Source organism: Mixophyes fleayi, chromosome 12, assembly GCF_038048845.1.
Source record: "Mixophyes fleayi isolate aMixFle1 chromosome 12, aMixFle1.hap1, whole genome shotgun sequence".
In the NCBI taxonomy this organism is placed as follows: Eukaryota; Metazoa; Chordata; class Amphibia; order Anura; family Limnodynastidae; genus Mixophyes; species Mixophyes fleayi.
In genome coordinates this window covers 14,164,709-14,180,713 of record NC_134413.1, presented here as the reverse complement: position 1 = coordinate 14,180,713, position 16,005 = coordinate 14,164,709, and positions in this window count along the sequence as shown.

Here is a 16,005-nt window from a genome sequence, read left to right as displayed (position 1 = left end):
GACTGGCGGCTCGGGAGACCAATCACCATGCCTGAAGCCCGTGTACTGGTGGGACATAGCGGAGGCGGGACTGTTTGTGACGGCGGCGGGAACAGCCAATCAGACACCGGTCCGGCCTGACTAGTTCGGGCTGTGTGTCACGCGCTGCTCGGGGCATGTGACTGTGATGGTGACTCATCACTTCTAGGTGTTTGTGTTATTAGGTTTCTGGTAACATCATCAATAAGGGGAGAGGTCACCAGTTAAAGAGGGTCTGGTGGGAACTGGTCACCAGTGCAATGAGGGTCTGGTGGGAACTGGTCACCAGTGGAATGAGGGTCTGGTGGGAACTATGGTCACCAGTGGAAAGAGGGTCTGGTGGGAACTATAGTCACTAGTGAAATGAGGGTTTGTTTGGAACTGTGGTCACCAGTGGAGTGAGAGTCTGGTGGGAACTAGTCACCAGTGGAAAGATGGTCTGGTGGGAACTGGTCACCAGTGGAATGAGGGTCTGGTGGGAACTTTGGTCACCAGTGGAATGAGGGTCTGGTGGGAACTGGCCACCAGTGGAGTGAGGGTCTGGTGGGAACTTTGGTCACCAGTGGAATGAGGGTCTGGTGGGAACTGTGGTCACTAGTGGAAAGATGGTCTGGTGGGAAGTAGGGTCACCAGTGGAATGAGGGTCTGGTGGGAACTGTGGTCACCAGTGGAATGAGGGTCTGGTGGGAACTGTGGTCACCAGTTGAAAGAGGGTCTGTTGGGAACTATAGTCACTAGTGGAATGAGTGTGTGTTTGGAACTATGGTCACCAGTGGAGTGAGGGTCTGGTGGGAACTGTGGTCACCAATGAAAGGAGGATCTGGTGAGAACTGTGGTTACCAGTGGAAGGAGGGTCTGCTGGGAACTGTGGTCACCAGTGGAATAAATTACTTGTGTGACTGGTTTCACCAGTGGAATAAATTACATGTACAGTTACTAATGCAATTAAGGACTTAAATTGTGTCACCAGTGGGACTACTGTGAACTGGGGTCATTATGAGATTGAGGGACTGGTGTAAATTGGGGTCACCAGTGGAATAAGGGAATGGTGTGAACTGGAGTCACCAGTGCACAGAGGGACTGGAGTCACTAGAGGAATAATGGTCTTTTTCTGAACAAGGATCACCAATGGAATGAGACAATGGGTTCACCAATGGAATTATGGACTGGTGTGAACTGGGGTCACTAGTGCAATGAGGGACTGGTGTAAACTAGTCACCAGTGGCATAAAGACTTGGTGTGAACTGGGGTTACTAGTGGAATGAGGGACTGGTGTGAATTGCAGTCATCAGCGAAATTAAAATCTGGTGTGAACTGATTTTACTAGTGGAGGGGGGGGGCTGATGTGAACTGGTGTCAACTGTGAAATAAGGGAACTAGGATCACCAGTGCAGTGAGGGACTGTTTTGAACTGGGGTCATCAGCGAAATTAGGGGGTGATATTATTATCGTTATTATTATCGTTTATTTGTAAGGCGCCACAAGGTTTCCGCAGCGCCATACATGGTACAAACAGTAGACTATACAGGGTAAAACAATACAGAACAATAAACACAAAGTACCAGAACTTCAGAAACTCCAGGCAGGCAGATACAGTAGAGACGGAGCGGAAGAACAGGTGTGGAGACAGGAGGGGAGAGGGGCCCTGCTCATACGAGCTTACATCCTAAGGGAGGGTAAACAGAATCAGGTACATAAGGGAGCCAGTGAAGCAACGGGGAGAGAGAAAGGGGGCAGGGGAGAACCAGAAGAGGTGAGAGGTTAAGTGGATGGTTGGTAGGCCTTAAGGAACAGGTGAGTTTTAAGTGCCCGCTTGAAGGAGCACAGATTGGGTGAGAGACGGATGGAGTGAGGGAGGTCGTTCCAGTGAAGGGGGGCAGCACGGGAGAAGTCTTGGATTCTAGAGTGGGAAGAGGTGATCAGAGTGGAGAAGAGGCGGCGATCATTGGCCGAGCGCAGGGAGCGGGCGGGAGTGTGAATGGAGAGGAGGTTAGAGATATAAGGGGCAGTAGAGTTGGAGAGAGCCTTGTAAGTGGTGGTGAGGAGTTTGAAAAGGATTCTGTAGGGGAAGGGGAGCCAGTGTATGGAAAGACAGAGAGGGGAGGCAGAGGAGGAGCGACGTGAGAGGAAGATGAGTCTCGCAGCCGCATTGAGTATAGAGCGGAGGGGGGCAAGGTGGGAGCAGGGGAGGCCAGTAAGGAGGAGGTTGCAGTAGTCGAGACGGGAGATGATGAGAGCATGGATAATAGTTTTGGTGGCATCTTGAGAGAGGAAGGGACGGATGCGGGCAATGTTACGGAGTTGGAAGTGACAGGCTTGGGCAAGGGATTGAATGTGGGGGGCAAAAGAGAGAGAGGAGTCAAGAGTGACTCCTAGACAGCGGAGTTAGGTGACAGAGGAGATAGTGAAGTTGTTAACAATGATAGAGAGGTCGTGGTGGGAAGGGAGTCTGGGTGGGGGAAAGACAATGAGTTCGGTTTTGGAGATGTTAATTTTAAGAAAGCGAGAGGACATCCAGGAGGAGATGGCTGAGAGGCAGTCAGTTACACGAGAGAGGAGGGAGGAGGAAAGATCAGGAGAAGAGATGTAGAGTTGGATATCATCAGCATATGGGTGATACTGAAGACCAAAAGAGGAGATGAGAGCTCCAAGGAAGGAAGTATAGAGCGAAAAGAGTAAAGGGCCAAGAACAGAGCCCTGAGGGACTCCAACAGGGAGAGGGGAGGGAGTGGAGGAAGAGCCAGACATGGAGACAGAGAAGGAGCGGTTATCAAGGTATGAGGTGAACCAGGCATGGACAGAGCCAGAGAGGCCGAGTGAGAAAAGAGTTTGCAGTAGGAGGGGGTGGTCCACGGTGTCGAAGACCGCGGAGGGGTCAAGGAAGATGAGTATGGAGTAGTGACCCTTGGATATAAACTGAATATAGGCAGTGCAAAAAAGGGGAGCTGTGAACTTCCAGACAGCTCTATGTCATAGACTGGGAGCATGTATTTGGATTGTGTTGGCCTTTAAAACAACCAAATGGTGTGACATCAAGGAATGACTGCAGGCCTGTGCGAGACAGGCGACCACCTAGGGCACAACGCTGAAGGGGGAGCAGTTTATGAATATTTTAGGTTCATTTGGTTTAATTTGAGGGCTAGTTTCCTTCTTGTCCCAGGCGTTAAATTTTAAGATATGACTCTGAATGAATGAAAACTACTACAGGGTAGTTAATTTGTATGTACATAACATCTGATGAATTGTATGTACCTTCAATTCTATCTTTAATTCCAGGTATTTATTCACGTTGTCCAGTACAGTTATAGGGCTTCTAATACTAATGTGTAAAGATGTTGTTTAAGCAATAATTCTGTCCTAGAAAAGTGCTGATGTCTGTATCACATTTTGGCTGCTGCATTTTTTGATAATGTGACTATAGGTCACACAGTACAATGTTCCCTGGTACTTCCACATCTTATTATGTTGTGTAACTACCAGAGGATATTAATACACGGTTCACAAGAACGATGACAGATATGGGCAGCACGGTGGCTCAGTGGTTAGCACTTCTGCCTCACAAGACTGGGGTCATGCGTTCAATTGCCAATCTTACCTGTTACTTTACAGGTAACTAAGTTCCAACAGTCAGCTTATCCTTTGAAATCATACATAAAAACGTGACTGGATTACGCAAAAATAACTTATTGTAGCAATTTACTTCAATTAGTGGCGCATTGTGCCGCTGTATATTGTTGTAAATGTACTGATTTTTGTATTGGAAATTAAATTAGTTTTTGGTAACTTTCCAACAGGAAGTCTCATGCTCATTAGACCTTTTCATTTGTGAGTGACCAACACATCCATTAGCCTGAATGCACAGGAAGAGGTCGATAGACCTGCATCCTGTGTGTTATATCCCTTTCTCACCAAAATCATGCCTCAGACACAGGATAATGAACACGGTTTCAACCCTTTACACCGCTCTTTGGTCCCGGGTCGCCACCTTTCCACTGGACCCATGCCTGTCCTGCATTATCAAGTTGAATCATTAAAAGGGGACAGCAGAGGCTCAGATAGATAACATAGCAGAGTCCAATGAGCTGCTTTTAACAGAACCAGGGTAGAATAACCCGAGAACGCCTTTCATACCACAGTGTATCCGGCTCCAACATGGGAATAACCTTGGTCACATGGCCCAGGTTGACCCATTCACACCAACACACTGCCTGGGTTATTCCTGGGTCCATGCCTTAATGTGTGAAAGGAGTATTAGAGAAATAAGAAACCTAACAGCAAGTAATTTAGGAAATCACAGATTGATGTGAATTTTGTTAAATCCGAGATTAAAGAATATGTTCTATCCTGATGCTAAAAATCTGATGTAATATCTCAGCCTTTGTAGTGCCAGCTAGGAAGGGGGCTGGGTTACCTCCTGCCAACATGTGTGCCAGAACCAGTATATAAGAGCTGTATTGTAACTAGTATTTCATCTCTACTTCTGGATGATTACTAGTGCCTCCAGCTAGTGTGTAAAGGTCCTTGTCAGGACTCTTGAGTAATAAAACATCACCGCTTGAAGATTCTGCCTGACGCCTATTGCCTGCTGTATCCTGTGACCCACAGATAAGAGCTTGCACTCTAATCCCTTCCCAGGCTGTCTTGTGTTGAACCCAGAATCTATGTCAACGCTCTGCCCTGTACCCAGCAGTCCTGATCCATAGCAAACGGTCAGGCGGTACCAGCCAGCCCACACCAAAGAGGCGCCACAGCAGCTATACCAGATACCCAGAAGTAAGTGGTTCTCGGTGCCGTTGGAGCCTAGTGGTGACACCGAGATTCTCCTACAATTGCTGCGCAGTTGGCGAGTGGTGGCAAGGTGACACCAGTAGGAGTGGTAATTAACAGTCCGTTATTGATGGTGAGAGAGTAACCCATATAAACTGTGCAGGAAGAACATCCCTTCTTCCTCCAACAGATCGAGTAGCAAATTAAACCCATCCGGTCACACAACATGATTGTGTACGTTTAAAGGCAAATCAGTTTTATGTCAAAGTATCGTATGACAGTTGCCACATTTTCACTGACTTCAAAAGTAAAAGGAATGGCAAGAAATATTAGACTTAAGCAGAGCTTTTTTTTAACATAGGTCTCACCGGAACTGAGTTCCGGCACCATTTTTCGACAGATTTTCTACGTTTTTAAAAATAACTTTTCAACGTTTGATGTTTGGTCCACGTGGACTTGAATCGACGTGTCAAGCGTAGCAGGTCGGCGGCAAAATCATTAAAACGGTGTATGCGGGCTGCTTGTGTGTCGAGTCCGATGCATGCGTACTTCGTCCGCGCTGGTTGTGATGGCACTGCTTGGGTTGTGGCGCTGCTCAGCTTGTGATTGGCAGCACGGTGGCTAAGTGGTTAGCACTTCTGCCTCCACAGATAGTCACTTTACTTGCCCTTTAAACATAAAGCTGGAAGCTTCCACTGTTTCTTTGTGTATAGGGTTGTGATTGTCATTACAACAGCTCCTTCCTTTGTTTAGTTGAATGTGGGGAGAACAAGTTTATCTTAACTGTCTTTGAAAAATATGATATTTGCCTATAATGTAATTAGTGAAAATAAAGTATAAAATCTGTAGTACAGACATAAGATCAGATCTTTGGAGCTAGATGTAGCTCTGACAAATTAGCTGTATGGGGTGATCCTCACATGTAGAAGTGTTTTGCCTTTACTGATAAACATTTCAGCAGGGTGGGACAGTGAAAGGGTTAATACCCATGAGTTTCCTCCGCTTTTCAATGCCAAAGAAAGTTAAATACATAAGTAAATTATAAGGAATGCATTAATATATTTGAGAGAGATGAGTCAGACATCTTGAGATAATCAAATAACTATATTTTATGTTTGTGTCCTGCGTGACTCTAGTTTAATGAGAAAATTTGGTGTGTCATAACAATACTAATTGCCAAATACTTAAGGAGAACCCGTAACAGGCCTACATAATATAACACGTGCATTAAAATATGTTATAGTGGTCTCGGTGGTGACCAGTGCTACTCAAACATTTTCAGCTTCTTTGACTTATGCCCATCACATGTACTGTTCTCTGTTTTTGTCTCTTGCCCTGTAAGTGTTCTAATTGTTGATTCTTATATGTACATGATTGCTATTTTTCAAAATAAATAGTTAAAAAAATAAATAAATACGTTATAGTGGGCAGCTTTCTATGTTGTGAATGCATTTTCTTTCACCAGAAAAGCAGTTTTGTTTGCAAGCTTTGCTCACTCTTATGCTACGAGCCGCCGCGCTACTCGCAATGGCTCGCCATAACTCTTCCATCCCGGCTGTTGCTGGGCAGCCGGGAAGCTCTCTTCTGCTTTGTCTGCTCGTCCTGTATCTCCGTCCCTGTGTTCGGCTTTGCCGGTAACATGACGACGACTCTCCTAGTAAACTCATAGTTGCCTACTCTCCCGAAATGTCCCAGATTCCCGGGAGAGCAGGCAATTCTCCCGAATCCTGGGCAGCGCTGTCAATTAAACGGATGGGGCGGGGCTTAGTGACACCGTGTGCGTGTCGTTATGGCCCGCCCCCTATTTCTATTCCCTCCATACAGCCTTAGCCATAAAGTAATAGCATTTACATTTAATAAATAAAACCCACAACCATCCCAGGCATTTAATAATTCATATTCACATTTAATAAATAGTTCTCCTACCCAAAGTCAATCCCACATTCAATTAATAGCCCCAAACACCCCAGAATTAAATTAAATTTAATTCATGGGACATCAGGGAAAGTCAAATCTCACTCTCTCTAATATATATATATATATATATATATATATATATATATATATATATATATATATATATATATTTATTTGTACTGTGTGTTTAAAAAGAAGGCATTTATAATGATCCTTATAATATATGACTGTCCAGGTGCGATCACCACAATGGTGAAATGCTTCAAGCATCTGCAACAAAACCCTTCTTTTGTAACAATCCTGTACAAGCCCTGACTGTGCCCAGTGATTGGGGGTAGTTTGAACAATGACAGTGCAGGGAGGGTTAGCAATGAGTTCAGTACAGCGGGGGCTGACAATGGCATAAGTGAAGGGGAGAGCTAATGATAAAGATTGTGTGTTTACGCTTTAATTGCACACTTCCTATTCTGTTCCTAGATATGCTCGTCAAATAATCGCACTTTTATGCACTTTTCCTTAAATAACGTCGCCTTGTTCAGTCCTTTCACTACACTAAATAACACCAACGCCTTACAGAATTACTCCTCCAGTCCCTACAGTATCTCGGTGATATTTCACAGTATATACACATGCCTGTTATAAATAACCAATATTCACCACAGGCCTGAGTCATTAAGGAGAGCAAAGCATAATAAAGGAGTAACTTTTATGTCTGGGCAAAACCATGTTGCATTGGAGGGGGTGGTAAATTTAAAATGTGGGGACGGATTGATAGTTGGGGTAGTGACATGTCCTAGATCAACTATAAATTTTAGTGTAAAAATAAAGCTATCAAGTATTTGTGTGCTAAAAGAAAAAGCAACCAATATTTTCCTTATGTGCAAAATAATAAACTATTTTGCACCCCTTGCATTGTAACATGGTTCGTCCAGCAGCAAATTTTCTTTTTTTTAAAAATTTTGCTTCGCTCTCCTTAATGACTCAAGCCCCACGTGTATAAGTATTACATTAAAGTATTTTACTGTTAAACATAGGTATGTACATATATACACAGAAAACGTTGCACTTACAGTTTATACCTATATCTATTATAATATCCTTCAATATAAGTAATAAGTTCATATATTGTAATTAATCCTATATTCATCACTGTTACTTTAATACATATAACTCTGATGTTTTCCATTTTCCTTTACCTACTCAATATATTCTCTATACATATATCTTTATTCACTTTCCCTATGCATACTTGCCTACTCTCCCAGAATTCCCGGGAGGCTCCCGAATTTCGAGGAGTCCTCTCGCAAGAGAAGGCAAAACTCCCGCATTCGCCGTAATTCACGGCATTGAATGGAGGGAGCGGGGCTTAATCATGTCATTAAGCCCCACCCCCGCTATTCAATGCCGTGAATTTCGGCATTTTATAGTGGGGGCGGGGCTATGGTGACGCAACTATGTCACCACGCCGCACTCCTACCACTTGTCACATGACTTCTCTCCCGGGGGAGAGATCTTAAAAGTTGGCAAGTATGCCTATATGGTATTCCAGAAATTAGTTATAATAGATATCTATTAGTAATAATACTTATATCCTTGTGTCCCCTTGGGTCTGTAGTCTATTTCAAGGCTTAGATAGCTGAGAAGTGCCTGTGTCCTAAAGCAATTGTCCCTCCCAGTATCCCAACACCCTTATTTTGTGTCTGTTTGGTCAGCATAGATATGTAAATTACACCAGCAGCTGAGTTTCAGATAACATTTTTGACATCTGAATTGGGTGTGGGGGTCAGGCTGGGCTGGGGGTCAGGGGGGCATCTGTAACCCACCCCCCACCAGCATTTTTTGTCCTTTAAAATAGGCTGCTGAGTTCAGTCTTTATTCTCTTCCCCCCCCCCCCCCTCCCTCCCAGGCTGAACTTTTACAAAGACCTGTAAAACAGCTAATGGTGCCATATGGCTGGGAGGAGGGGAGATACTGTGAACAAAGCATGAGATGGAATGTTCTACACAGCTATTCCAGGGTTAAGTGCTAAGGAGTGAGGATTGGTGATATGGTCAGTGCAATGGGGGCTGCCATATGTTCAAAAAAGTGATCTGAGAATTGGACCAGTGCAAACGGGGGCGAGCTGGCCCGGGGGGGCAAGGGAACATCCCCCGGGCCGCTCAGTTTCAGCGCTGTTAGGGCATCTCATGACACGGATGTGGCCGCGTCAGCGCACAAGCGGCCGCATCGCGTGTCATGTGATGTGGCCGCCTGTGCGCTCCCCGGGCTGAAATATGCAAAGTAGAAGGCAGACAATGGGATCAATGCAAGAGCCACTAAATTATCACCAGAGCAGGAATAAGGCTCTGGGGGACCTGGGGCACTTAATACGGACGGGTTATCATTTTAGACAAATACACAGACAACACTGTGTGCACTACTGTTAGGTGCACGCAGCTCTGCCTTCACGAGCACCCACGTTTAATAATCAGGCATTAAAATAATATACACATTTAATAAACAGACCTATTTCCCTCCAACCAGCCCCAACCTTAAATTAATAGTATGCCTATTTAATAAATAAACCTATTTCCCTCCATACAGCCCTAGCCATAAATTAATAGCATTTAAATTTAATAAATATAACCCACGACCATCCAGGCATTAAATAATTCATATTCACATTTAATAAATAGTTCTCCTCCCCAAAGTCAACCCTGCATTCAATTAATAGCCCCAAACACCCCAGAATTAAATTAAAGGTCCCGTCACCTCACCTTATATTAAAAGGGTTCACTATTAAATTAAATAGCCCCACCATCAACCAACCAATAAATGAATAGCACCCACTGTTAAATAGTTAGCTTAGACCCACAGTTCACTCTTAAATTAACAGCCATTAAATTTCCCACCCAAATTACAGTAGAGACCTCCACCACCTGGAAATATATTAATAGCATTTATATTTAATAATTATACCTATTTCCCGCAACCATCACTACATTAAATAATTCATATTTATATATAATAAATGAGGAATTGACAGAACATAAGATCCGTAGGGAAATTACTGCAGTACAGGCAGACGGGCCGCAGGCAGCCAACGAGACACATACATGTCTGTCCTCTTATGTGTCCTGTCTATCCCGTAATAGACGTTCGTTGCTTGTCCCTCAAAATGTAAGCTATTATTATGATTCACCTAATATAAATTATGTTGCTATGAAAGAAGCCCGACCAAATGATTTTGTGGGCCTATATCTATCTTATAACATAATTCTGATTTAATCTTCTAATTTTGTCTCTATTTTTTAGGTAATAACTGTTCATGGATGCAAGTTTATACGTGTTTTACTTACATGTTAATACTATGTAAATATTTGCTATAGCAAGTCTACAAATTGAATTTTCATTTTTGTGTAACCATTTATTACTATAAATATTTGCAATGAATTGTTTTGTTTTGGAATCAATAAAAAACATTTTTAAAAAATGCAAAGTCAATATTTATAGAATTTGACTTACAGGTAAAGTTGCTTTTAAGTCACTTTTACTCCATATTTGGTCTAAGTAATAGCCCCCATAATTTTGACATTGCTGGCTTGCTTAGTAACATGTGTAGTTACTTGTGTAGTAACAAGAAATTTATACTGCAACCCCAGTCAATTGTTTATCAAAGTCATGTTTATCAACAAGAAATTTATACTGTACATCCCAATCTGTTCGTGATTTTAAGTCTGCATATGATCACATTAGTGCACTCTTAATTATACCACTGGAACTGTACCTGCTATTTAAACTACGAGTACATTTTTTCAGCTAAATCACACATGGACACTATCAATTAAAGAAGCCCTCTGTTTGATTGGTCCAGTTTTGGCGCTGAACTACTATTTAAAGAAAATAATTCTAATACCATTCCATTACCTGATGAAGCCCGCCCAGTGCGGGGAAAACGCGTCGGATTATTATATACACCTTTTGACAAGCCCTATCATCGGCAACCACCTGTCCTATCACTAGGATTTATATCGGAGTCTTTCCTCCGATTACTACACTAAATTTGTTTGTGGATTTGCAGCGCTGCAGCCCACGAGCACAAACAGCTGGGACGCCAGCGATGCTCTGCGCATGCGCGCACTACAAGAATCCAGTCTACCAGCATTCCCTCTGCCCATACACGGATCGGAGAGGATCTCCTCTATCTACAGGAGACAGCAGGAGCTGAGTTCTTCTTCGAAACTGTAAGTTCTCAGCTTTTTCTACATTTTGCGTATTCAGCTCTATTTGAGCTGTTCATTGAAACGGACTTTGATTTTTTCACTATCCACTGTGGAATACGAACTTAACACTACATTTGCCATTATTTCAAAATCATTGGCACATAACAGAGGAATTCCTATCCATAAGAGGACATGGCTTTCATCGGCCATTAATATCATGGACATCTATGTTATTGATTGCTATCTGACATATTTTGTCTATTTTTATTATTATGTGTATTTATTGTGCTTAATACGTTGATCTGTGTTGTCACCTATTTGCACTGGTCTGGCTAGACCACGCATCTCTGTTATTAAATACCAGCTTATACTACATTGTCTTAGCGCCGAGGGATTTTTTTACATACCTTGCTTAGTAACAGTTGGGTTTCAGTGGCAAATAGCACAACTAATGAACAATGTTGCTATATTATTACTACATACTATAGCAGATCTTCTTAATCAAGCAACAGAAGAAGTAGTAAACGCCATCTTGTGGCAGAACAATATAGTTGCATGCTGTAAGTCTGCAAATATAAAATGTAATATGTAATATTTTTATGTGTTAGTTACTTTTAGCAAATGTACTCACAACTAATTTTAGGTAAGGTATTTTCAGCAGCTGAATTACGGTATTTCTGGGAGATTTAGAAGACCCAAAAGAGAGAGCACACCATGAGATTAAACTGCCCCGCTTCACTAATAGGGCAGCTACATCATACTTGCCAACTCTCCCGGAATGTCCGGGAGACTCCCGGGTGGGTCTCCCGAACTCCCAGGAGAGTATGGCAGTCTCCAGCATCTGCCCACTTCCTAGTAAAGAGGGCAGAATTTGGTTAAAAATGCCGCAATTCTCTGGGAATCGTGGCATTTGGCCCTGCAAGCTGTAAAATGACGCCTTTGCGTCATAGGGGGCGTGTGCAAAATTACGCCATTTTTGGAGCCCCGCCCCTCACACGCCTACCTCCCCTCGGCATCTCCCGGACTCCAACTAGAAGAAGTTGGCATGTATGAGCTACATCCTAATAAATAATCAGATTAGATCATTCATTGTTATCCCAAAAAGAATCATCACACAGTTCTGCTTCTAACTAAATTCTAAATTGTTTATTGTAAGTTTTGTGCTTCTGTTCAGAGTGAGGAAAATGTATAGTATAGAATATTTTTTTTACTTTCACTATATCCATTAGAAATAGCAGAGAAATTAAAAGTGAGCATTTTCTGAATATTAGGCAATGTATTCGGTTGCAAGATTACAATCATGAAATAGTAGCACAACGAAAGAATGATACACTCTTAAATTATATATAAGAAAATGATGTAATAATTAATATGACAATTAATTATAGTTCGCTTCAATAAGTTGTTAGTCAAACACGTAATTCGCTGGATTTACAGCATGGAGACCCCACATTCAACAAGCGGCCCCCAAGTTGAATCATGCATCCTAGAATACTTCAGTGGAGAGGATCTGGCTCAGCCATCCTAACTCACCAGGTCTGAACAATGACATCCTTATATAATCCTTCCCCTTACATTAAAGTGACTACTGATGCATTGCATGCAATTGATGACAATACAATTCTAAGTAAAACAGCTAAGCTTGCAAACTAAAAACTTACATCCATATATTGATTATAAACAAACACTATAAAGTATACTTAAAAATTAATAAATACTTATATCTCTGTTGTAAAATCAACATTATCTTGAGTTGTTAGATAACCATTGTCTCTCTGAGTTCTAAATGACTTAAAGAGCTGAGTTTGCAGGACATAGTCCACTGCACTAAAAGACAAGTAAATAATGTGTAGAAACATCACAAACTTAGTATCTGTTCATAAAGAGACACATAGAAATCAATGATGGACTCCATCTTGTTTCTTAATAAAAGGAAAATACCCCATAACAGGGTCTCCAGAAACCCCTCCCCTCCGCTAACGAAGTCCCCCACATAGCGGCACTGTACTATACAGCAGCCGCGGCGCTGTCAAAGAAGCGTCCGGTGACGGTGCTGTATTGTATACAGCTGTATTGTATATACAGCACCAAAACAGTGCTGCCAAAACGGAGCTGCTGCGCGGGCGCATGAGCAGCAGCTCTCTCGTTTTTTTTGCGTGCGCCCCTGCATAACTACTAGAGGCAGCCTGAATAATGTTCCTCCCAAACACTGTTTTATCAGATGCCTGAGTGTCTGGACTGTAGTGCCTTGCGAAGATGTGAATATTACTCATACTTGCCAATTTTTCCTCGTTGACTTCGAGGAGATCCTGGGGGAGGTGGTCGTGCGGGGTGGGACTTGATGAATCGCACCATTTTGGCCCCACCATATAAACGACTGTCACAATTTGGGCAATTACAGCCACTTATCTATTGTGGGGGCGAGAACCGGGAGGTTGCCCTGCTCTCCCGGTAGCCCAGGAGGTCTCCCAGAAATGCTGGAGTCTCCCGGACATTCCGGGAGAGTAGGCAACTATGCGGTAAAGAAAAGCAGCTAATGAGTCTCTAGTACTGAAGTGTCTTTTATATTTTTCTGACTCCATTACTGAAGTCATGTTGTCTTACCTGTCACGTCTTGTACTGGCTCAGCATCAGGGAGAATGCCAGACTCTTCAGGGAGTGAGGGAGATCACCCCTATTTCAGGGAGTCTCCCTGACATTGAGGGAGAGTTGGCAAGTATGGTATTACTCCATGTAGCTGCTTTGCTTATCTCCTTAGTGGAGACCATCCCCCTTTCTGCACATGAGCCCACCATGGAATATGCTTTAACCAACATGGAGATGTTTTTTTAGAGACTATATTATAAAGCAATGGTGTCCTTTAATCTGACCAGTGACATTTTTTAGGCTGATTGTCCTTTACCTGTCCTAAGAAGCAGATAAAAAATATTTTATGCATTCCTGCCCTGTTTTGTCCTTTGCAAGATAGAATTTTAGGCATCTTCCTATAAGCCCCCCATCTTCCTTCATACCTCTATCTGGGGAAAAGGTAGGTAGTATAATCTCTTGGTAAATCATTTCTATGGATGGTACCATAGGCCAGAACTCAGGAAGTGTTCTTGAAAACTGCTTTCTCTGTGGGCAACAATATATATATATATATATATATATATATATATATATATATATATAAGATACTTTGCAGATAACCCTTGAAGTTATCAAAAAGTTGTTTTTTTTAATTAGTCTTGAGATTGGATTCTTCCAACATTTGAAGGAGTTGACGCTGGTCTAATTCCAGATTCCGATCCCATTCAGTGATTTTATTGATGGCCTCAAGCTCTGAGTAGCTTTTATGAATCTTTTTATTGAGTTTTTCAATAATCGCTTAAAGAGAAAAGTACTGATTTCCGATACCAGGACCTTTGGGTGCTTAGTTCTAATGCGTTGCCAACGCCTTATTTGAGAAACTGTAGGATGTACAGAGCTGTGATGCCTTTATTTTAGATCTTTCTTTTGAGTGAACTGAAAAAGTCTCCAGATCATATTATAAGCCTGTTTGTTCCTTGAATGTATCAAAATATCTATTACTTTCCTGTTCAAGCTTGGGTCCTCCAATATGGAGCTATCGGTCCTCAAGATGCTAATAAAAGGCTGTTCACATACAGGCACAGAGTGTTCTCCTAAGAAATCAGGTCTTTGATCTTCAGAAATATCTCCAGTTGGCCCAAGAGCTATGTGGACCAGATCATCGTTGGCCTGTATGGACTGATATTACTAAAACTTGATCCTCTTTAGCCTTCTTCACTACTTTCGTGAAATATACAATCAATAATTAAATAAATGTAGCCATTTTAGATTGCCGACCATTCAAAATACCCTATTAGGTGCAAGTAAAAATTTCTGAAATCAAGCTCTATTTCGAGTAGTGATCAGCACAGCAGGTTTACAATACACATGGAAAAATTATGTGCAAAGCAACTCGCACCTAATTGAATCTAGCCATTATGTAGTTGTTGTTTTTTTTTTAATGTTTTCTTTTCCAGCTAGATCAGCACTTCACATTAAAAAAGTAGAAACATATCTTGTCAGAAGAGAACTGATAATGACTAGAAAAAAACCCATCTATTTTCTTATGAAAACTATTTTGAGGATAAAAAGGAAATGACATCCTAAGAACGTTTTAATATCATACTTGCCAGCTCTACCTGAATGTCAGGGAGACTCCCTGAAATAGGGGGGATCTCCCTCACTCCCTGAAGAGTCTGGCATTCTCCCTGATGCTGAGCCAGAACAAGACGTGGTTGGCTTCGCCATCTGTGGCATGATGACACTGTTCAGAAATTGTGTCCTATGTCCATGTATTGATGCCTATGGAAGTGGCCATTTTCATGGAGACCAAGATTTAATCAAAGACTGACAGGTCAGACAACATGACTTCAGTAACGGAGACAAAAATGTAAAAGACACTTCAGTCTCTAGAGATTCATTAGCTGCTTTTCTTTAACGCATAGTTGCCTAATCTCCCAGAATGTCCGGGAGACCTCCCGGGAGAGCAGGGCAACCTCCCGGCTCTCACCCCGCAAGAGATAAGTGGCGGGGGGTGGGGTTTAATGACGCAAATATTGCATCATCTTAGCCTCGCCCCCTGTTGTAATTGGCCTAAATTGTGGCAATCGTTTAGGGTGGGGCCAAAATGATGCAATTCTTCAAGCCCCGCCCCGCACGCCCACCTACCCCGGGATCTCTCTGAAGCCAACAAGCAAAAGTTGGCAAGTATGTTTAATATAGTGTAAAATGTGTTTAGTTGTTACATTATTGACATTTTTTAAAGGTCTATAACAGGGAACAGAAATAAATGGGAATGCAAAACTGGGGGGAATACAAGGGATGAAAGGAGCTTTTAAGATTCCTCCACTGTTATGAACTCCAGCACAGTCTGACTGACAATCTTCCAGCTTCTATTTCCACAACACCTCGTCTCTATGGTTACACTTATCACTGCCTGAAGATTGACAGGCGGCGTCGCTCTATCTCTCTCCGTCTTTATGGTAAAGTCCAGACTCTATGATCTCAGTAGGCGGACAGGCAGCGGCGCTCTCTCCCTGTCTGTTCTCTGTGG